Source organism: Strigops habroptila, chromosome Z, assembly GCF_004027225.2.
Source record: "Strigops habroptila isolate Jane chromosome Z, bStrHab1.2.pri, whole genome shotgun sequence".
NCBI lineage: Eukaryota > Metazoa > Chordata > Aves > Psittaciformes > Psittacidae > Strigops > Strigops habroptila.
In genome coordinates this window covers 14,120,013-14,143,303 of record NC_044302.2, presented here as the reverse complement: position 1 = coordinate 14,143,303, position 23,291 = coordinate 14,120,013, and the positions used below count along the sequence as shown (strand labels likewise).

The window sequence follows — 23,291 nt, the reverse complement described above, 5'->3', positions numbered from 1 at the left end:
AAACCCCTCCAGCATTATTACCTGTTCACATGCCTTTCTGAGTACCACCTCTGTTCTCTTTCCTCTTGTGCCTTTGCCTGTCCTTCGAATACATCTGTGCCTTTGCCCTTTGAGAGAGTGCCCTTTTCTTCTGTTGGCAGCCCTTGCGTAGGTATAGTGTGTTGTGCTGCCTCTCTTCTCTGTCTCACTCTATTCTCCTTCCTGCTGATGAGACCCATGTTGCTTTGGCAGAAAAACTAAAATACAGTAGTTCATCAATCCAAAATCCACGATGATGCACTTGTCTGACAGTGGGGGTTTGGCTGAAGGTGATTTTGGCTATGAGCCTAACTCTTCTCTTCAAGGTAGAAAAGAACTGCAAGACTTTATGTCTAATATAAATTTCACAAAGTATTTTGAAAAAAAAAACCCCTGACTTTATTGGTGGGCAGTATAGAGAAATTGCTCGAATTGTCGAGATACGGGGAACAGCACCAGCGCTGTTGCCAGCGCACGTCCTCGCTTGGAAATGGTGCGTGCTATGTATCTCATTCCTGGGGGACACGTGGATTCCTAGTCCAAAAGCAAAACAACTGTTGCTAACTAGTGCCACCGGGGCAGCAGCATGTCCAAAGTAAAGAGAGATGTGGCTGCAGGAGAAATGCCTGGGTCTTTTATAGTTTTGCAGACAAATCTAGAGAATCTTGTGATATTATAGGGGCCAGAAGTTCATCTATTCCGGGCATAGTAACAAAAACATGAGGATGGACTACAAGCAGTTTGGGAGGGCGCCTGCTCCCACCCTCCCTCTAATCCTTCATTTCAATATTACTTAAAGGTTGTTGAATATTCACTATTAAGACCAAGCTAATCTTAATCTTCTGTATAAGAATCTCTCTAGCACTTTTTGGTAACGTAAAAGCTGATCTCGGTGTCCTTGGGTAAAATCTATTTTCCTTGCAATATTGAACATGATGGTCCTTGCCCTGAAGGTTTCTGCCCTTCACACTAGTAGTGCCTGAATGCCATCAGCACTGAAATAATGGGAAATCATCTGGAAGTCCTCTGGAATCACTTTATCTTAAAAGTATTTAAGAGTAAAAAAATGAAATAGAATAATCCATTTGTAACTTCATCTGGAAAGGGTTGGAATCCAATAAAGAACAGACTCATAAAGATACTTGTGCACTCCTTATTTTGGTTAGTGATTTAGTGTTCCATGTTTATAACCTTTTCACAGCCAACTGATGCTTAAAATCAAACCAAGCCATAGCAACAGTGGGCCAAACATCAAGGTTAGGGGTAAGGTCTGAGCATACTGATGTTTGGTAGAGAAGTCTGAGCTTTCTTTACAGCTCCAGCATCAAAGATTATGAATAACACTTCTTTCCATGTTCCAGAATCACACATCGTCTGAGTATCCTTTGGCAAAAACTGTTGGCCCTAGCCTTGGAGCAGCAGCTGGTAAGTCCAGAAGCAGAGCTATGATGCCTATGGCATCAGATGTAGTGGAAACCCTTCTGAACTGTATTTTGATGTTTCAGCATTGTGGACCTAATTATAAGGTATACATTTCATTCATAGCCTGTGAATGTGTCTGATTATGGACGGCAGCATGGCTTATACCAGAGCTGAGATGTTACTGGGGGCACTTTAAGGAGAGGATATGGTTGGCAGGGTGTGACATGATATGGATTTAGCCTGTGACCAGGCCAGGAGACTGAACTAAGCTCGGAGGAGTTCTTCCTGGCTTTTCCCTTGATTTGCTGTATGGCACTGGTCAAGTCACTTAACCCCTTTTTGCAACAATGGTCCCATGGCTAAAGCGGCATTACTGGCACCTGCTTGAAGGGCTGCTGGGTATTAGCATATGGTAAGTGCTTTGGCATCTCTGTCTAATCATGAATGCACATGCATATATGTATATGTGTATCTTATATACACATAATGCGTACCTTCCCAAATATATGCATATATATATGCATGTGTTATTTGTATGTCTGTGTGCTTGTAAATGAACATACAGACCATTTTGTTATAATGGTATAATTTTATATCATAGAGTCACTATATCTGAGGAGTATTTTGGTATTGTGAAGTGAGCTTCACTGATTCCAAGTCTTGGCTTTCAGAAACACAGTCGGTTTGTGCCTGCATATACCATCTTGGTCATTTCGGTGTGCTCACTGCTGATTTCTGTTGAGGTTGCTGACAGCATTGGTACAGGTCTGAGTGGCATTTGTGCATCAGGTTCTTAGGGAGGCTGTGTGTAGCTTTGCTGTTGGAGGCTGTTCTGACACTACATTTAAAAGTCTGGACATAATCATTTGATGTAGTAGTTCAGTGTAGCAAAAAAGCTAACAATTCACTCCTGAGGATGCTAGTATTAAAAGAAAAAAAAGCATTTAACTTTAGCAGTCCCTTAAGGATGACTAGGATATTGAAGGCAGCCTTAACTGCGGAAGACCCGGGAATTTAATACTGCTGTGGGGGGGGGCCGTGTGGTAAGTGACTGGAGATTTCTGTGAGACCTTGATACAGTGGGATGAATTGTATCATCATTTATGCCTGTAAAATCCCTCATCATAATGGGCATGGCTTATTGACATGACAGTCAGGTGTTCTTGGAGAGAGAGTAAAATTTAAACTACGGTAAACCCCTGGAGTTGCTTAAATACTGTTTTCTGTGGAGCCAGGATGACAGTGATGTCAGTAATCACCACAAAATTTGTTCATTGGGTCACTTAGATGTGAATCTTCAGAGCAATGTCTTGGAATTCGGTAACCATTACATTTCAATGAAAATTTCAGCCTAACTGCTCCAGATTTGGTTAAAAACTTTAGTTCGATGCTTTAGCCAGGTAAAGTTGAATGGTTCCACTTCTGATACAGGTGATGGTGAATAATAAGAATTAAAAAAAAAAAAAAAAAAAAAAAAGAGTTGTGCAACTCTGAATCTGCTTAGAATTCTTATTTTAAGTGTATAAAGTAAACCCTATGGCTCTTTGGAGTGGTTATGGTGTGGTCTGTCTATTTATATTAAGATTGCCATGACAGCATTTAGTCTTTATGATAAAAGCATGCAAATTAACACAGAAATCTGCAGGACTTTGCATATTTTCCTGTAATTTGATACAAAAGGTCCAGATTTACAGAATTGTGTGCACAGAAATTGCATGTGCACATTTTTGCATCTGCATTTCTGATCTTAACCAACAGAGCGAGAGAGAGGAACAGCCCACAGGGTTCAGATCTACACTGAGGTCTGTGAATCCACACGCCAAATGAAACACAAGGCGACTTCTGATGGCCAAGTTAACCATCAAAAAGGTTTTTTAATGGAAATGCTGTCACACTCTTAACTAGAGTACTGCTGCCAGACATCACATCAATAATGCAAACTTTGGAAGACAATCTTGCAAACTAAATAGCCAAGAACCCTGAAGTATTTCATGGGAAGTAAAAAAAAAAAGGTGATCGTTATGAAGAAGGGGGAAGCCATCAAGTGAAATTTAATTTTTCATTCAGATTTATTATTGCTATCTGTTCTCAGTACTGAAATGCCTGTTTACTTGCAAAGGACAGTTTCTTTCCATAATGAATCATAGTAACACTTAAATTAAACACAGTAAAAGAATGGTTAATGTCATAACACGCTGACAATTTAACCTGGCCAATATTTTTATTGCCTTGTACAATAAACCTAACAGAGCACAACTTGCTTTTTGACTGGTGGAAAATCGGTTATGAACCGCCAGGGAATGACCAATTTTTCAAATGCAGCCATTCAGTCACACTATAGCCACTAATACTTTTTTTTTCTGTACACTATTGCTGTTATAATCTTTTGAGGATATTTTATCACGGCAATAACCTCCTCAAAATCAGTCTTTACTGCAGTTAATGACTGGACAGCTGGAGCATTAACTGGCCTTGGCTTTGCCTCTAGCCATTAACTAACAAACCAGTTGTTATCCGCAGGTAACAACCAATTTCTTGCAGAATTTTCTTGATGAAGTGTCTCACTGGATAAAAGTTGTGTGGTTATTTTTTTCCCCCTTCTTTCCTCAGCTAATACCTAGCGAGTGCAAGATAATGTGTAGAGAAAGAATTGCAGAGAAGTAGCAGTAAGTAATAGTATTGTGAAAGAAGTTAAATTATAAACCAAAATCCATAAAATGTTGGGTTTTTACTCCTACCAGAATGTTTGTAACATTAATAAAAGACTGATCTATTATGTCTTGGTCCTGAATTCAAGAGTGGACTCTGGGGGCTGTGTCACTGGCGGAAGCAGATTTTGATGGCAGATAGATGGCAGCTACCGGCCATCCAGGCAGAGAGGGAGGTAAGAAAATAGAGACAGATTTTAAAGTGCCTTTCATCTTCCAAGCAAATACTGAATGAAGGCATGAGATTAATTCTGTACATTTTATGCTTAATAAAATGAGTATTATTTTTGAGGGCCCTCATAAAATTTTAGCCTTTTCACTTGTGGTTTGAAGTTATGAAATGTTACCCTCTGTTTTGTGGCAGTGTTGTTTTAAAAGCAGGGTTAGCTGATTCCGATTAAATCAGTACATTACCAAGGGGATTTAAAGCAGAGATCCATGGCGTTAAATAGTAGTATGTACCAATGAAACACCCATAAAAAGCCAGGCTCTATCATGCTACAAACAATAATGTTTTAAAACTGTTAATAGGCTTAATAACAGTTTATTATTTTACCTTAACCCTTTTTAATGCCTTGTTTTCTCCAGCTTTTATCTTGGCTGGACTGAGCTGTTAATAACACATCTTAAATTTTTCCCTCTAGGTATATTTTTCAGGAATGAATATGAAGAAAAAGTAAATGCAGCCACGCATTTGCTGCCAAGAAACACAGGAGGCGCTGTGCTCAGAATCCTCCCAGAGCTAGGCTTTAGGATACAGCTAGTATCTTTGTGTCTGTAGCACTTATAGAAGACTTCTAAAACCAAAGGTGAAAATCCTGAATGAGTAGGAGCTGGAATGACAGGTCAGTATTCCCAAGGAGCCTCCCAGTGTCTGAGTTTGCAGCTTCCTTCATAGCTCCCATCTACTTTGTGCATGGGGACCATGGCTTGCCCTCCTCTGTGGATTTCTATGCATTTCCAAATGATTACACAGGGCTCTTCTGCAAAATTTTGCATTGTCTACCAGAAATAAAAATTAACATCAATCAGAATTTCTAAACAGATTGTCAATTTCAAATCTATTTCATGTTGAAATTAGTTTGATCTTGAAAGACTTGGGGGATTCTCAGTGCTTGCACTGAAAATCACTGCGCACTCAGCACATGCAAGCTATTCCCTTTCTTTTTGGTGTTCATGTAGAACTGTCTCATGCTATTGGAGATTTCATTTGGGCATTGACATAATAGACCCCTTTCATTGCATGTGTACTAACTACCAATGTTATTTGTGATTCAAGCATTTCTAGCAATTTGAAGTGATCCAATGATTTTTAAATCATTCTTAATTTCATAAGGCTACTCCTTTAATCTTTTTCAAATTACTGAAAATGTAAGGCATTCTAAACATTTCTGATCATTCTTCACTGCTTTGGCCCCATAAAGCCAATCTTTTCCAAAGTTAAGCACTTAAAAATTTGAAGTACTCCAATAAATTTGAATTGGCATATTCTGTGCATATCAATTGAGAATTATTAGAGCATTAGTGCCTAGGAGTGATAGCTGAGGGCATGCAAACCAGTTCATACATTGATTTTTAATGACTTTTTATTGATTCCGTGCTATTTAAGCTTGATACCCTTAGGTTGCCTCTTACATGGAGTTAACAGATTTGTGATGATACACAAAGTTTGGAAGAGGCACCTTTTTCCTCTTACGCTTTTTCTTTTCTCCTTATGGCTTATTATTATAAGTTTGCTCAGGTGCAAATAGCAAATGCATTTGATTTGTGGTTTTTAAAATGGTGGTTGTGACTTTAACTGGATATGGCTCCTCATGTTTCCCTGGCTCATTTGTAGACAAGGTTTATGTTCAAACCTTTAAGGATCTCTCCTCCCCTAAGTGTGTGCATTTGGTGCTCACCAGCAATAATGGATGCTCTAAGCCTGCACTGATGGGAGAAATGGGCTTCTTAGTGGTTTTTCAACGTCAATCTTAATTTGTTGGGCCAAGATATTGTAGTTGTTAAAGCACAAAGTGTAAATGTGCATGAATATGTTTACATTTTGAGAATTGTTCATTTATGCTAGGAAATACACATGCTTATGCTCTGTATGTAACACCACTGTATTTATTAATAGGCTGGTATTGACCTACTAACCAATACACTGACTGTGCAACCTGCACTAGTGATAAATGGGGCGAGTGGGTATTCTACTGTCATGGTGGCCACCCTTTTTTGAAGAAGGAGGAGAGCTGCGGATGGTGCACAGGCACAGAGGAAATGCAGACAGACCCTCTATGGCACGGCTTGCCTGGGCTCGTGGCGGCTGCAGGGGCAGCTTCAGGACGTGCCCCACTGATGCATGGGAAGGCCTGGGGAAACACCACTTTGAACCAGTCCCACAAATTCCTCTGCAATCGCATTGTTAGAAGCCATGGGTCTGTTAAAGTCAGAGTTATTAGGCCATGTGTTTTCTGTGTGTTGTCACAGTCGGAACACCACCAGTGCAAACGTCTGGGCTGGGCAGGGTAAGTGTTAAGTGAAGAATAAAAACAAGCCCAAATTCCCATTTGGAAACTGCATGCCTCAACAAATACCACTGTTCATAGCAAGTTATTAGTTTCTTGGTTGTAATTCTGGCCCTTTTCAAAAGGGAGGTAGAAAAAAGCATGTAAAAGAGATTTTTGGTAGTTCACAGTACATTGAATGAACAGCAGAAAGCCCCCCAGCCTGCCTATCCCCATTTGCAGTTTGGATGTGTTTGAATGTCCTGGGTTCAGCTGTAACAGTTATTTTTCTCCTCCTTAGTAGCTGGTGCAGTGCTGTGTTTCAGCTTTAGTCTGAGAACAATGCTGATAACACACCAATGTTTTAGTTGTTGCTCAGTAATGTTTACTCCAATCAAGGACTTTCTCAGTCTCATGCTCTGCCAGTGAGGAGGGGCACAAGAAACCGGGAGGAAACAAAGGCAGGACACCTGACCCAAACTGGCCAAAGGGGTATTCCATACCACAGCATGTCATGCCCAGTCTATAAACTGGAGGGAGTAACCCAGAAGGCCAAGATTGCTGCTCATGTCGGGCTGGGTATTGGTTGGCAGGTGGTGAGCTATTTTATTCTGTATCATTTGTGCTTATTGTTTTTTTTTTCCCCTTCTCTTTTTAGTTTTACATTCTTTCCTGTTGTTATTTCCCTTATCATTATTATTGTTAGTAACGGCAGTAGTTTTGTATTATACTTTAGTTACTGGACTGTTCTTATCTCAACCTATGGGGGTTACACTCCTTTGGTTCTCCTCCACATCCCTCTGGGAGCAGGGGGTAAAATGGGGGGAAGTGAGTGAGTGGCTGCGTGGTTCTGAGTTATCGGTTGGGCTGAAACCGTGACCTTGAGATGACACTTCTTTCTCCTTTCCCATGTGATTCCTTGTCTTCTGGTGGCAGCACCCTAGACACCCCAACATGCAAGTGAACAATGCACCTTCAATTACAAATCTGGTGTGTCCCCCTTGTCTGAGGAACCTTTAAGAAGCCTTTTTCTCCTTCTAGGTAGGAAGGGGTCTCCACTGTGTGCACCACGAGGGCTTCGTGGTGAGCAGGAGCTGGTCTTCCTCCACAGGGTACCAAAGAGGGAAGGACGGCAGGTCCCCAGGTGGCAGAGCTGCCAGCCTCACTGGGTGGGCAGGGGATTCCTCGCCTGAAGGTACAATGAGAAAGTGGGAATTGCAGTTAAATGGTCTCTGGGAGGCTTAGGTGAGTGTTTGCTGGCAGACTTAGCTGAATTGCATTTCCATGTCTGTATCTGAACTGAACGCTGAAGTTTACTTGTTGTGGACCATCTGCTCTGCCCTGTTACTGCATGGGACTGAGCTACTAATACCTTACCGGTATGTACAGTCTTCACCTTCTCTTGTTTTTTGCTATGTGCCTTCCAGAATTAGAATATTCAGAGAGATAAATGTCAGTTATATATTTATTTAGAAGCCACTCTAAGCAACAGCACATTTACTAGTTTGGTTCATTTTTACAGATTTGATTCATTGCTTATTAAAGCAAATGGAAATCTTTCCATTGTTTTCAGTTGGTTCTGGCTCAGAACTTCTTGGTGATTGACAGTATTTAGTAGGAGCTGAAAGATCTGGACTTCTAAATCATGATACATAATGGTCTTCTGCAGTGCCTGTTTCTTAATTATATACATAATCCCAGTATCTGTTGCAGTATATTTCTGGGTGAGCAGTTTCTGTTTTGCTAAATCTTCAGAAGTATGGTGTTACGAAACAGTTAAATAAAATATCATCAATATTATGTTTGTCACAAATGAGAAACTAAATATTGAGATCGGTTTTATCCATTCATTAGTTTATGGACACCGAGTCCACTGAGGAATGTCACAAATTCCCTTGGTGTCCCTCAGTGCTAGATTTAGCATTTGGATCTTTGATTTTACAGAAAGATACATTAAAACCTGATACAGTCAGACAGCTCCCTATGGGGTATACATCTATGTCGGCTTTTACGTCACGGTTATTTCAGTCAAGATTTGGCAGTAAATTATTTTATCCAAAAGTTGTTCTAGAATATGCCATGCACTTTTTATAGGCATGTAGCATCTTTTCAGACGAAAGCAGATCAACCATTTCAGCTTCTTCAGGATGGCTGTTAGCAGTACGTGTACCTGAGATGTGCTCGTGTGCCTGAACGTCACCCTTCCTGCACCTCTGGGCTGTGGCACGTGGCACATGTGCTCTGCAGGAGCTGATGGCTTCCAGAGTACTGAGAATTCCCACAGCTACAATATGCTGTGGAACCATCTGCATTTTTAACAAAGTTCAGTGTGATTGTGTTTTCATCTTTTATGTTGACTTTCTAAAGATATTCCAGTAGCTGGCATTTCCCTCAGGAATCTTTACTGAATCAGTGGCTTACAAGTTACCATTATAACGTATTACAGGACAATTAATTTGTAAGCACTGTTACCTGTCCTAGAAAGCAGATTCTGAGAGGAATTCTTTTATCTTTGTAATTTAATGTATCATGTAATGAAAACTAATTTATGTAATTCAAAATCAAACATTAAAACAAGTTAAAGTGGTCAGTATATACAATAAATTTCCCTTTGCCAATTTACACAGTTAATTTAGACATTGTCTTTTCACTTCAACTCATTAAAACTTCCTTGCCAAGTTTACTATCTGTGTTAAGGGTACAATTAATATTATAATTTTTAATTACCCATTCGGTTTTACCAGAGCTGAAGTGTTTCCTTACGTGTGAATACCAAAATAGAGCCTTATTTTTAAAGAAAGTAAAGTGCTGCAATTTTACTAATTCCTTAATAACACAAATATTTATGTATCTTTCTTCTTACTGTTTATGCATCAATAGCTGTGTTGGTTTGTTCTGTTTTATTTTATAATCTTAGCATAATATACTACTGAAATCTATATTTTGTACTACTTAATTCTGTACCTCTCATTCTGATTTATGGCATCATTTTGTTTCCAGCTCACTCCTTATCTTCAAAAGGCTTGATCCAAAACTCATCGAATTCAGAGGAATAGATCCCAGTGGGCCTTGGATTAGTCTAGTAGGGTGAAATTGTGGACTTCACGAAGTTTGCATTACATGTGCGGATATGCAGTAACGAGATTACTTGATAGATTTCTAATTCAGCTTCCTCTATTTGGGAGCAAGTTCTTGAGAATCCTGGCCATGCACTTGAAATTTAAGAGACCATTTTAGTTGCATATATTCATCCATTTTCTTACTATGACATTTGAGAATACATTTATTTTCCAGTTTGATTTTATCATCCTTATGGAGGGCTCATGTTTCTAATTTCTCCTACAGGCTCTTGAATTGTTAATGTTAACTCCTACTGAACCCAACCTTATTTTTTAACAGAGGGATACCATTCTGAGCTCGTATTGATGCTGAGCTGTTAAAAATACGTTCCACAGGAATGACAGATTTACAAGTAATAATAAAGCACAGCTCATCACAAAAGTATGGAAAAGTATTAATGCAGAAGACACCTGGTAAATAACATTGCAATGTATTTATCTTGTTATTTCTTAGTTATAGATGTACAGAGCGATAGGCGTGGAATTATGAAATTGCTTTAAGTTCTTCAGTGCAGTAGAAGCTGTTTTGTCATCTTCAGTGCTCTTGCTTTTCTTTTTCACCTGACATTGTTAAATTGGAGCAACCTGGACTTATCTTCCATTATAGACCAGCTAGAACATTCCTGGATTTGCCATTAACTTGATAATTCCTAGTATTCTGGCTGGTTATGTATATAGACTGCTGCACATGAGATTGGTTTTATTGAATAAATACAGGAGGAGTGTGTTAATATGAAATGATTGTAACAGATACTACTAGATAATCATGTATGCTATGAGCTACCTTAAAATGCATTTTTGATATATAGCTGTGCTGCCTGATACATAGCTATTGTGCAGCTGATTAGCTGTGGTGAGAAATTACTCATTCGCTTGTATTAACTCCACTGTTTAACTATACTGTTTCCACCAATCAGTATGAAGTATGCCAACTTTGTTTAGCTTGTGCACTTGTGCAATGATGAACAAGTAATGCATAAAACAAACCCTCCTACCTAATCAAACATTCCTTGGAGATTTGAAAACAGAAACAAAGGGTAAATCCATTCATAGATTATAATGGTAAAACAAAATAAAGTTTGACATATGTATATGGAAACTATGAACACATGATGTGAATATTCTTTTTAAACAATCACATGTTTGAATTATTAATAAATGCAAAAAATGTGTTTTAACACAATATGGAACAATTGGAGAGATACGTTTCTTTAGAATCATGAGGGTCAGGAAAGATCTCTATTGAATACAAACACTATACACTTCTTTCCCCTCTTGGTTTGCATTTTAGCCTTTTCAAATGTCTATCTCATAGTGCATACTGCCATGGTTTTAGTTGGAAGAAGTTTCCCTTTTTCATCCTTGAGCCTGCGGTACAATCTTCATTCTCTGCGTATATAATAAATGAAGTTTGTTAACCTTCAGGGTGTGAAACCCATTTTTCTATTCTTGTCCTGGGGTGTTAGGTGTTGAGGACAGCTGACGAGCAATTCTTTAGGGAGGACTGTACTGATATCCAGGAAAGGGCTTACATTTAATTTTGTCATACATCCTGGTTGCCAGGTTATTTGATTTTAAGATAATTAATGGATCTCTTTATGGGTATATTTTGTCTTAGTCATCAAGAAAGCTCAAAATATTTGAGGAAAGTGATTTTATTGGAGAGTAGTGAATATCAACAGAATGAGATACCAGAAAGTGGGGTGGTTTTTGTTTGTTTGTTTGATTTTTTTTTTATTTTTTTTTTTTTTTTTTTTTTGCTTTTTTTCCCTTCATATTAAGGTTTGAGCAAACACAGTGCTTGCAGATTTGACGGGGACTGTAATGTCAGACCACTGTAGTCATTTTCATTGGTGGCTGCACATTTAGTTAGGGGCCTCCTCTACAACTCTTTTTGACTTTAGTGGCTGCTGTGTGAACAGATAATGCAAAAAATTCTCATAAATGTAAATGGCATATATAAATAAAATCCTAAATTGAAACCATCATAAAGCAAGTTGAAGTAAAGACAACGAAATCTTTGACATCAGGCCCTTAGAGGAAACAACAATGTGAGTGAACAACAATGCCAGCTTTAACTTTGAATTCTCAGTTGTGTATTGGCTTGTACCCCAACTTTAACATTAATCAGAAGCATTTCTGCATTTCATCTCCTCATTTACAAAAAAATCTTTGCTGAAAGGTTATATAAAACTCATTATTTACCTGAGTGACCAGAAAGGCTCTCAAAGTGCCATTCCAAGCTCTCGGGTGAATGCTTATTTATAGTTTTTTAATAGGCATTCCTTACCTGATGGATTGGAAAGACTCTTTTTGAACCAGTTCCTGTCTATTGGTTAAATACAGATTGATAACTTTTTCTTTAAAAGCTTATTATTAACCAGATAAGCTCTTCACCTTTGGATTTCTTAAGTGGTAATTAGTTTTAGCTTCCAAGGATTTATTCAAGATTTTCACTAGTGTAACCTAAATTTTGCCCAGTGGGCCATATTCTGAAAATGAATTACAGTAGTGCAATGCTTGCAAAACCCAGACTGCAGAAGTGATGTGAGCCTGTTTGCACAAAGGCATACCTCAAACTTATATTGCTGCTCATATATTGGCTAGCACAAGCACAGGGCATAGAGGAGGTAAAAGGGTGTAGCACATTTTAAAACGCCTGTGAGCTTGGTTGGAAACACATTGTTAGGCACATTTTGATGCCTAAAAAGACATAACAAGTCCTATTCACATCTCTGTGCAATTTGCACAGTCTTTGAGCTTCATTGATTTTAGTTGGTGTATCATTCTGGTTTTGAGGATTTGCTGCTTCTAGCTTAAATTACTGTGGAAACAGAAAAAATAAAACTTGCATTATTTACAAATGCAGTCTGGCTATGTGGGCTTAGAAGCACCATGCAATCTATTTTTATAGGAATGGCAAGATGCCCCACGCAGTGGCTCCCATTCTTTGGGAATTGAGATCTGTCCTATCTCAGCCATTTCTTCCTTGTTAGGGCTATAGGCAATGCTTCCTTGGCATGGCTCCAGCAAGCTGGAAGCTCTGGCTCCTCACCCACCTCTGCAGCTGTTAGCACATCTGTAGGATTTCAGAATGACAAGTCCTGGCTAAAGAGGTGTAAAACAACATGGCCATACATGCTCATGCCTTGTGATCCTTGAGGGCTCTTCCAGTTTGTAACTTATATCTTAAAATGATGCTCTTAAATGACATCAGCTGATGCTTAAATACAACATAAAGATGAAATGGAATAAGAAGAAAAAGAAACCCTTAACTTACAATGTTCCTGGAAAATGGGTAGGTTGTTTGAATTCTCCACGGCTTTCATGTAATTCCTAACAAACTTGAAAATTTGGAGCCTTTTTTTGCTAATTTGTTATTGCTAATTTGTAGGACGTAAGAATACCTGAGTTTTTGCTTTCATTCCTTTCACTTCACACCTTTTTTTCTATCACCTATTTTTTAAGTTGCAGGCTTCATAGAATCACAGAATCCTAGAATGGTTTAGGTTAGAAGGGACCTTAAAGCTCATCTAGTTCCAACCCTCCCCGCTACAGGCAGGGACAACTTCCACTAGACGAGGTTGCTCAAAAACATATCTAACCTGGCCTGTTTCCATTCTGTTCACACTTTTTCTCCTCCATGGAGTAAATATATGTAGCTAGGGGGACTGGTGAATGCTCAACAGAGAGCATGGTCCTTTCTCAGCTGTTTTGGTAGAGGAAGTTTTCAACCACCTGAACACAACTCCTACATTTTGGTGTTACTTCCCAGTTGTTCAAGAGAGATGATTTACCTTCAAATTTCTCTGATTATTTATAGCTTCTTTCTGGAAAAACAAGACTCAAATTTCTGATATGAAATTAATTATTACGTGGGGAAAAACCCACCTCTTTAGTTAGGTGAGAAAATTGCAAATAAATACCCAAAGCCTTAAAGCCCTTTGAGTTTCACAGAGATAAAGGAAATTGTAAAAGTCACAGTGGTGGTGTTCTTTGACATCACCTTTGCTATTGTAAAACTCATGTGGAAGTGTCTATCTTAATCACTTCAAGTATTACTTTTTAGGAAACCAGTTTTGCATTTGGTTAAGAAATCCTTAAAATTCTGTTTAAAATACTGAAACCAAAAATAATTCTACTCTTTGCCTCCCTCTGCTGGCTGTGCAGACAGAGTTAATTAGCTTCATGTTGTGGGACCCTCTCATTCTAAGCTTGTATTTTGGTTATGGCAGTCTTCATTTCAAGGTTGGACAGAAATATGAGGAGAAATAGCGCATATAGGAAGAATTATTGAGGCAGAGAAAATTCTGAAGGAAACAACAAATCTTTATTTTTGAGGTTTTAAATTATTAGAAACATGTTTATTACTAAAGAAGGTCCCTTTAACCTCTCCTGAACTCATATTCTGGACTGGTTTAGGTGAAGACAGGAGAGTTGTACACATTTTCTTTGAAGAAAGGCCAGGTGCTGAGGTATAGCAACAATATTTTGGCAGGAAAATGGCAAATCAAATCCAACTGTCCAAGAGGGCTGGATATGAGCAGAGCTGAACAAATCTTTGTGTGTACACACATCATTCAGGTGCTTTGCATTACACAGAATGCTCTCCACTTCATCAGTTTTCAGATGTTCTGCTCTGCACTGGTGTCACTCTGTATTGATGTATATTCTTCACATATATATCACAGTCAGTGCAGTCCTTTGTCCTGCTCCCAGAGCCTCTGCAGCTCCCCAGTGATGTTGCCTAAATCACTTTCAAGGGTCCAGTCTCCTGGGAGGGTGTGAGATAGTCCTCTCTGCTTTATTACCTGGCTCAGAAAGCAATCCTGCAAGAGAACCTGTGGTGGGGTGGGTTGCCAATGGGAGAGTGTGGTCCCCATGCTCCACGCCAGCAAGCTGAAGCTGCAGGAAATGCCGTGCTGCCACTGGAGCCTCCCCAGTGGCCAAGCTGGGAGACAGCGCAGTGCCTCCCTCTGGGAACTTATTTTTTCATGCTCTTAGGCATCAGGCTTAGTACATTTTTTTGGTCCTGTGCTCTGGACATCCAGAGCAACCCTCTCAAGGGGCAGGTTCAATGGTAATGCTCATGGCCAAGAGGCCAAAATGAACTAGAAAAAGAGGAGTGTGTTTTTGTCCTGGGTTCAGCTTTTCATTAAAGCTAGTTAGGGAAAAAGAACAAAAAATGGAGATATAAGTATTTTTGGGGATTGATAAATCCCAAATCTTGGAGGCAAAGCAGCAACACTGAATCTCCATTCCATCTTTTCAAGGCATCTGTATCACACCATTCTCATTTGGGCTGCACTGAACCTCTTGTATCCCCCAGCTTCCCAGCCACTCTTCCCTGCCCTCCCAGTGCCTGGCTGCAGGACCCCTCTGCAGTTTGATGCTCCCCAGCCAGGGTGGAACAGGAGATCCATCACAGCAACTGGTGGGTAATATTGGTGTTCATCAATAAAGGAAAGCAGCCTGAGCCCTGGGGCAAGCCACACGTTATAATCATTAGAAGCCTAAGGGTTGTTGTGATCTTTGGGACCAGAATGGAAGTAAATGGAAGAAGTTTAAGGAAAGTGGCGAAAAGTGGTATATTGGTTAGGTTAGTTGAGTAAGAAGAAATGCATATCCAAAAATTATTCCTGATTCTAATTTTGGAGGTAAGATTTCACCATCTCTTCTAAACAGCTCCTCAAGAGCTCTGACAGCCTGAGAATAGGTTATATGTGAATTTGCTCCAGGAGCTAGTCCATTGCTAATGCACTTTAAAGTTGAAGTTCAGCTATTATTTTGGATACTTACTGCAGCACTTTCTCCTCTTGGTCAATCGTATTTCCTAGCTATTACAGCTGGGAAAGCAAACCTGCTATATCTATCCCACATAAATTTAAATGTTAAAGTTTAACTCCTGGAGCAACAGTTGTATCCTGATCTATACTGTGTTTGTTCTGAGACTGCAGCTTTCACTCCTGCTCTTTCAGAGGGCAGCTGAGCCCCTGTTGTGCTGAATGGGAGAGGGTGACAGAAGAATGTCCTGCATGGGGTTATAAAAGCTGTGTCTTTATTCTGGAAGCAGAATTTGCTTGATTCCACTAGGTGGGTCTATTGAGAACATTGTTCACTATTTAATGTAAAAAATGTCTTTCGTTCTGGGGAGAAAAAAAAGGAACCTTTCTTTTTTTACCACTTTACTCAACATCTTATGTTCTATAGAAACAAAAAGGGGACCACTTTTGTCCATAGAAAACTCTAAAGCCATGTACCAGTCTGTCAGTCAGTAATACTTTGAAGGACTTTTTCTCTTCATTCCAGTTTTGCAAAGGAAAAGGGTCAGCACTGCTGGTGCTGTGAGAGGGAGGTGCACCTCCACAATGGCCTGGCTTTAGATGCTGCTTCCATGGCATATCTTCCTGCTGCCCATTCTGTGCTTTCTTTTGGATCTTTCCTTGGTGGCTGTGTTTTGATGAATTGTTGCAATGACTTCATCACAAAAACTGACCAAGATAAGACTCCTGGCCTTAGTATATGCATTTAGTTGACCCGTGCAAGTTGTTTGAGGTATCAGGCTCAATGATAGTTGACTGCTATATTGAGGATGCAGATTTATCTCCTAGAAAAAAACCTCTTCTTTTTTTTACAAATTCTGATTACTACTGAATCCCTCTGATGATACAATCTTTGCTGATCAAATCTGTTAAGAGATACTTATTTTGGCCATGGCCCCTGGGAAATAGACAGCTTGTTCTCTAGTGGGTTCTGCCTCTCGTCTGTTTTGAAAGCTGGGATCTCCAAGTCCTTTTTCCAGGAAGCTTTCTTACACAGTCTGTATGACTGGGAAAACCTCCATCCACCTTGTCAGTTTGCTGGGGTTCTGCCCAGGAAACCCCCATGTTTGTAACAGGCGTTTTGGAAGGGGTTTCCCTTTTTCCTGTGAAAGTGTTTTATTTATGTCTTCTTGAACCATGCTTCAGCGACTTTGTTGCTGGATGACTTGTGTTTTCACTGGCTCAGACTGCCATGCAGATCGCACCACCTGTTCCAGAGTTTGCTGAAACATTTACTGCAAGTTTTCTGAAATTCCTTATTTCAAGTCGGTGCTATTAGATGATTCCTTTTATGTACTTTTCCTTATCAATATTAAAGACCTGATGTCCCGCTCTTCCTCAGAAAAGAGACCCCCCCTTTAAGGCATGAAGCTTTCAATGGGCTTCTGCAGCCTTTGTTAAAAGAATGCCCAGTTGCTTATCACCTCTCTTTAGGAAGGAAATGCTGATCACACTTTTTAAGAACAAAGGCAGGATTATTCCTCAGTCCTTCCTCATAAAGCAAACAACTTATAAATATTTAAATATATAAAGCAAACCTTTCTCCCTCTCCTTCCTCCCCACTCGCCCCCCATGTAAATTACTGTATGGCCACCTGTCTTTTGCTACTCTCCTGTGTAAAGCCTAACAAAATAACCCTCCAACCTGGGCTTTTTGTTGGGCTCATCAAACTTGTGAGATTTGGGATTTTCTTCCCTCTTATTTATGTCTGCCTGAAATGAGATCTTCCAAAAGGCTGTCATCCCACAAAAGCAGAAATCGTGAGGAAAGGTAACTTTGCCTGTCCAAAGAACTCAGCTCTCATTTCCTCTCATCCTGATTTTGAGGTTTGACGAGTCTGTAGCTGATAGTTTCAACTCCCTGAGAAGGTGCCCACTGTGCTCTAGGAACTTTACCTGCAAAGTAAGGCAAACCATATACATCTCTTCTGCTCTCTCCTCTGTACTGTTTTTGCCTAGTTTTAAAGGAGCAGTGTATTCCTGACTGCTCATGGAGGAGGTGCAGAAGAGAATAGTCAACCAAAGAAGCTGGAGAATTAACTCAGGACAGATGAGAAGACATGAAGGCTTTGAAGAGAAAAGACCTTTCTCTGAATGCAAAAGGGGGAGAAAGGAACAGAAGTGAAAAGATGGGGAGGAATAGAAAGAAATACTGGAGGGAACTACAGAAGTGCTGAGGGTGTCTGGGAACATTAGGAATTCTGAGAGAGGTTGGAGTAAAGGCTCTCTGAGCTCATGTCTGAGGTCTTCTGAATCCCATCTAATGAGTATACATTGTTTAGGTGCTGGAGCCTGTCACTGACTCAATTACTTTTGACTCTTGTCTTTAGGATGCACTTAGCTCATGGAATGGCATTATCTCTCTGCAGTCCATTCTGGGAAGGCTCGGCCATTCCAGCCCAAATAATCATGCCTATGAGACCCTGGGGAAAAGAGTTTTGATCAGTCTTGTTAACAGCATCCTCCCCTGACAGCACCACTGCCTGCCCGTAGTAGTCCACTCTTCCAGATTTTGAGAAGTCTTTGGCTGACATTTTCTTCCTGTGGAGTTGAGTTGATCCATCCAGATGACCCTCCAACTAACTGTGAAAAAAGATCGAATTGACTAGGTATTCACCAGTGACAGACCACAGCTCTGCTCTCAGTTTAGCAATGGTTCAGAACTTAATCCCAATTTCCTGGGAGATGGTTCTTAATATCTGTTCACTTTAAAGTTTCTGGAGGGAAATTCCTGTTATTTCCAGACCAGAAAGAGGAGAAGAAATACTTGAATTTTGGCAAGGATCAGGGTCAAAGCCTTCATGCTCACGATTTGTTTTCACTCCATTCGTTGTCTTTAAACGAGCATCATGCACTTACGCCAGAGGAACAGGAAATCCCAGTTAGATGTCCAAAGCTCCTCTGCTGTTGATTGTCATTTCACCTATCTCCAATCAATATCCTTATCTTTGTCTCAGGAAAAAGAGCCATGGGGTTTTCCTGAGCTCTGGCTCTCCTGTAACTCTTTCTGCAGTGCTCTGAAATCTCCTGCCCGCCAGCAATTCCAGGTGCTGGATTTGGCCTCTGCCTCTGAAACACTCTTGCCTCCTATGTGGTTTGTATTTGAAGCCCCAGGTCATGGAAATCCGAAGGTGAAATCTGATATTGAAAAAGAAAGGTATAGCTCATTCTTCTATGAGACTGCTAATAATATTCAGCCTTGACAGGGTTAAAAGGCAACATCCATTTCCCCATTATCTTGTTTAAAAAGTGCCTTTTTTAAAGTCCATATGGCGACTTCCTTTCGACCTGCTTTCCCATCCTCGTCTCTTTGTCAGGGCTGTCACTTATAAAGAATCACTTGACTTACAATAACAAGTTCAAAAGAAGACAGAATATAATCAGTTGATCCACGAAGAATTGAAATAAAGAACACCCCCACTGCTCCAGTTATCATTCCCATAGAGATAGTGATATTATTGATGTGATTGCTATGCTAATTTCTATAGAAAAAAACTTGTATTTTGGAATTTGTTCAAAGAGAATTTCAGACACATCAAATTGGAAAATGCAGAGTGAATTCCTAAACTTTCTATAGGCGATGGAATCTTTCTTTTTTCCTTAAAAAAAAACAAAAAATTGAATAGCTCCAAACAACTATTTATAAACTTCACTTTAAAAAATCAATTGGAAAAATCTTGCTAATTTTTGAGTTATTACAGAAAGTTAATTCATTGCAGTTCCAGGAACAAAAAGACCCCCAGAAGTCCTGTGGGTCCTATGGTACCTTTTGGGTTATTACCATCACCCCCACAACCTGCAGACACAGGACTGGACCACGGAGCCCAGAAACAGAGATTAGGGATTATAAAAAATGGGCACATTTAAATCCAGTGTTTAGGAAGAGCTAATTAATCTATCCCCCTTCCCCTGCAATTCCATAGTCCCTCTGGGAATTGCTACAAACGTAAACTTTTTTTTTCTTTTTTTTTTTTTCCTTGGACTTCTATTTTAACTGGAAGGTTTCAGCGTGTGATGTTATGCTTTTTATGTAGTAAACTGATTTAAAATGTATGCCAGTCATCTTCAGGGAACTCATTTCAGTCAAGATGAAACTAGTCTTACCTGAATCAATGTTTTAAGTGTCCCTGTGGCTCGGCATTTTGAATAATCAATCTGTCTCCATCGCTTCTTAATCATGCGCATCACAGTCTTTTTTATTTGTCAACCCTTTCGGATCCTGGCTTTTTGTTATTAACATGCCCCTAATGTCACATGCAAGCCTTTTCTTTAAAACAAGCTGCTCATTGGTGTATTTTGATACTTTTTATTATTACTAAATCTTTTTTCCCATAATTACACCACAATCATTATATAATCCCATAACAAAGAGTCTATTGAGGCACCATGCTTTTGTCAACTATGGGACACAGAATCCATAATTGCATTATTCAGCTTCTCCCCCCCCCCCCCCCCCGCGCTCCTGCTTTGTAGAAACACAACCTATTTCACCAGTCACATTTGCACCTTGTTTGCTCGGTTATATATTATTTACTAAATCGTTGCCCTGCGGATAAACCTTGTAAAGTTGCTTTAAAAAAGTTATTTGTTTGATAATTAAGTCCTGAAAACCCATCGTTTAATGATTATTCCGAACCCATAAGGCAGAGAACCTCCATGACGTTTTTCCCTAAGTTTAATTACCGTATGCTAATTTCCTTGCCTACTACGTGATTAATTAAAATCATATTTTCATAATCATTTGGCACTAGTATTGTTTTAGAATTATCATGATCCCCTAAATAGTGTATGTAAATAAAGTCGGCTCTAATGGAAAGAATCAAAATGCAACGCTGAGGACCTTTATGTGTTTGTGTGCATGCGATTGGCAACATAACTGGCTTATTTACATTAAATACGCCACAAGGTTACAGTGCAGATCAACGTCACTTTATCGCTGATTACTTCTCTTAAACGCCGGAGCGGTGACTGATGCTCCGGTCCCCCGGCCGCCGCCGCTTCCCCAGGAGTTTTTTCCTCCCCCCCTCCCCCCGTTTTTTTCGGAGGAGCAGACTTTGCATACTTTCGGGAGCAGGTAAGAAGGGCGCTTTGTGGAGCGCGGGGGGCTGCGCGGGGGTTGCGCGGGGGTTGCGCGGGGGCTGCGCGGGCTCCTCGGGGGTGTTTACACGGGCTCAAGGTCACGACCAAGCTGCGCCGGGTTAAATGGTTTCTTAGTTGCGAGACGGGGAGGGGAAAAAAATGGACGATCACAGCCCATTCTTTGTAGATTATTATATCAAGGGTTGAGCTTTTGGCTCATCAAAGCTAAATGCCGCAAGACCTATCTAGTTGCTGTGAATTATGCCAAGACGACAATGGAGTGCTTTTTTAATGGTACAATGCATTTCACCTACCAGATAGGGGGAGTCCACGCTGAGAGACGGGGATGTCTTGTGATGTTGGGCGATCGGTATCAATGAAGGGGGTTATTCTGCAAAGAGGCAGATTAAAATAAAGCGCTCTGTGCTCGGGATGTGCGGGAAGCAGTTGGGAGGGCTGCCCGGGGCGGGCGGCCGCGGCAGCCCCGCGCCGCACTTTTCCCCCTCCGCACCAGAAAATGATCAAGTCAATCATGTGGACATGCTTCATTATTCATTGAACACAATCTTTTACAACGCTCCGTTTACGTGCGGGAGTTTCTTCTACGCTTTGCTTTAAATTTTAAGGTAAGGAAGACAAAGGTAAAAAGGGGGGTTTTGAGGAGCCGGGAGCCGTCAAAGAGGGTCCAAAGTCAGTCCGGAGTCTTTTCGGGGGGTTTATTTCTTTTTAATCATCGCAACGGGGCCTGCGTTTTCCACCGTGATTAAAAAAATACAGTATAATTAAATATCCATAGCAGTGACGTTTGCAAGCAGGGCTGTCAGGGGAGAAGCAGAAAATAATGAAAGGAGCGGAGAAGCCATTGAATGGCGCTGTAGAACTTAGCCTGGAGAAAAACCGGCGCTTTCCCTCCTTCTCGCTCGGTTCTTTTATAAACCGTTACTTTACAAAAAAAGGAGCGGGCGGGCGGGCGAGGGGAGGCAGCGGCGGCAGCGGCGGGGCCGGTTCTGCCCGCTCGGGGGGCCCGGCCCGCACCCACCCTGCCCGCAACTTGCCCAGAAACTTTTTGTTTTAAAGCGTTGCTGCGGAGTAAACTTTGCTGAAGTGACTTTAAACACCCCCCCCCCCCCCATCCCATCTCCATCCCATCCCTCCCTTCTTAGGATCCAGGCTAATCGCGGTGTAATTCATAAACTCTCCCCCCCCTTCTTTTTTTAATTTTTTTTTTTTTAAATCAAAGTTAGCTGATGCATACCATGTGTCAAACTTGTGAGATTCAAGTGCCTAAGAGACCTGCCATTTTGTGCTCTAATCGACCTCTTATGAATAGGAGCCGTACATAATGCTGCGAGGAGCGTTGTGACATTCAAGTAGGCACTAAATGTCAGGCCAGGTCTCAGCCCTTCGCGGGGGGAGCGGGAGGCACCTGCCAGCGCCGCCGGGGCTTTGTCAGCGCCCGCAGAAAGTAACAGGTTAAGGAGGAAACTTAAACGGCAATCCCGGGGGTGATGGGGGGGGGGGGATCATCACCTCCCGGCGGCGCGGAGGGCCGCGGCGCTGCGCGGGGCGGTGGGGGGGGACCAGGATTACCGGGGAGGGGGGGTGTGAGGGTGGGAAGGAGAGATTCTTTGATGCTGTGTAGGAAAGAATCCAGATTTTAATGCGCCCATCTGTTGCAGTTTTGCAAATAATTACTATGGGGGGGGGGGAAGAGAGAGAGAGCTCTGTGCCGCTTGTGAACTTTAATGCAAAATAAAAGGTCGCGAAGATTTGTGCTATTTTTCCTTTTTTTTTTTTTTTTTTTTTTTTTTTTTTGGTTTTTCTTATTTTTCCCCCGGAGGCTCGCCCCGGCTCCATCCGAAAAGTTAGTTGCCGGCGTCCCTCACGGTGGTGGCGGGGCCGGGGCCACGTTCCGCCTGCGCGGACCCCCCGCGGGTCTCGGGTGAGGGTGCCCTGGGAGGGTCCGGCCGCCGCCCGCAGCTTGCGCGGCCGCGGGCATTGTTCCGTGGGGCGTGCGGCGGACAGGGCCGTGCCCGGTACCGCGCCGAGGCAGCGGCGGGGCGCGGAGCGGAGCGGTGGGGCAGGGGAGGGCGCGGCTGCCCGCGGCGGGAGCGCTGTGCGGGGCTGTGCACCCCCCTGCCACTCCTACCCCCCTCCGCCCCCCCCCCGTGCAGTTTAAACTGAATCCAACAGGGGCCGTGTTTGCTGAGCTGATGTGGCCGGTGGATACAGATAGCAGCGGCGAGCCGCCCCGCTTCTGGGGAAAAAGACTATTTTAAGGGTCATAATTAAGTTTAGAAGCCTTGTTTGGGCTCATTCACTGCTCGAAATAAAAAAGACTGGCTGCTTTTAGACCCTTTCTGAAGGGCTTGGCTAAGCGCCTCTGCACGTTCACTTGGAGAAGAATGTTTTCTTTTCTAGTTTAATATTAGAAACTATATTTTTACTTGTTTAAACCGGATTTGATTATTCCTGTGGAGATTTTCTTCTCACTTCCCCCCCCCCATCACTCCAATCTTTGTTCATTGTTCATTGACTGTGGAAGGCTGCTTAAATGTACGGAGAGAGGGGGGAGGCCCCCTTGCTGGTTTGATGTTGAAATAGTAAACCTGAATGGGGAGGGTGGCTGGAAAAG

The 23,291-nt window shown here is 41.4% G+C and overlaps 1 protein-coding gene across 8 annotated transcripts in view; it reads left to right on the top strand.

Moving 5' to 3' along the window:
* The first annotated feature begins 20,546 nt into the window (after positions 1–20,546).
* ZNF536 (zinc finger protein 536) overlaps positions 20,547–23,291 on the top strand; it is a 347,702-nt gene continuing 344,957 nt past the window's right edge. For 4 of the 8 annotated variants that reach the window (XM_030470185.1, XM_030470190.1, XM_030470191.1 and 1 more), the window contains exon 1: positions 21,088–21,282. The gene's annotated coding sequence lies outside the window, so the exon portion shown is untranslated. Of the gene's footprint in view, positions 20,652–21,064; positions 21,283–23,291 lie in introns of those variants that run through there. The other 4 variants (XM_030470187.1, XM_030470189.1, XM_030470184.1 and 1 more) reach the window with 2 other exon arrangements.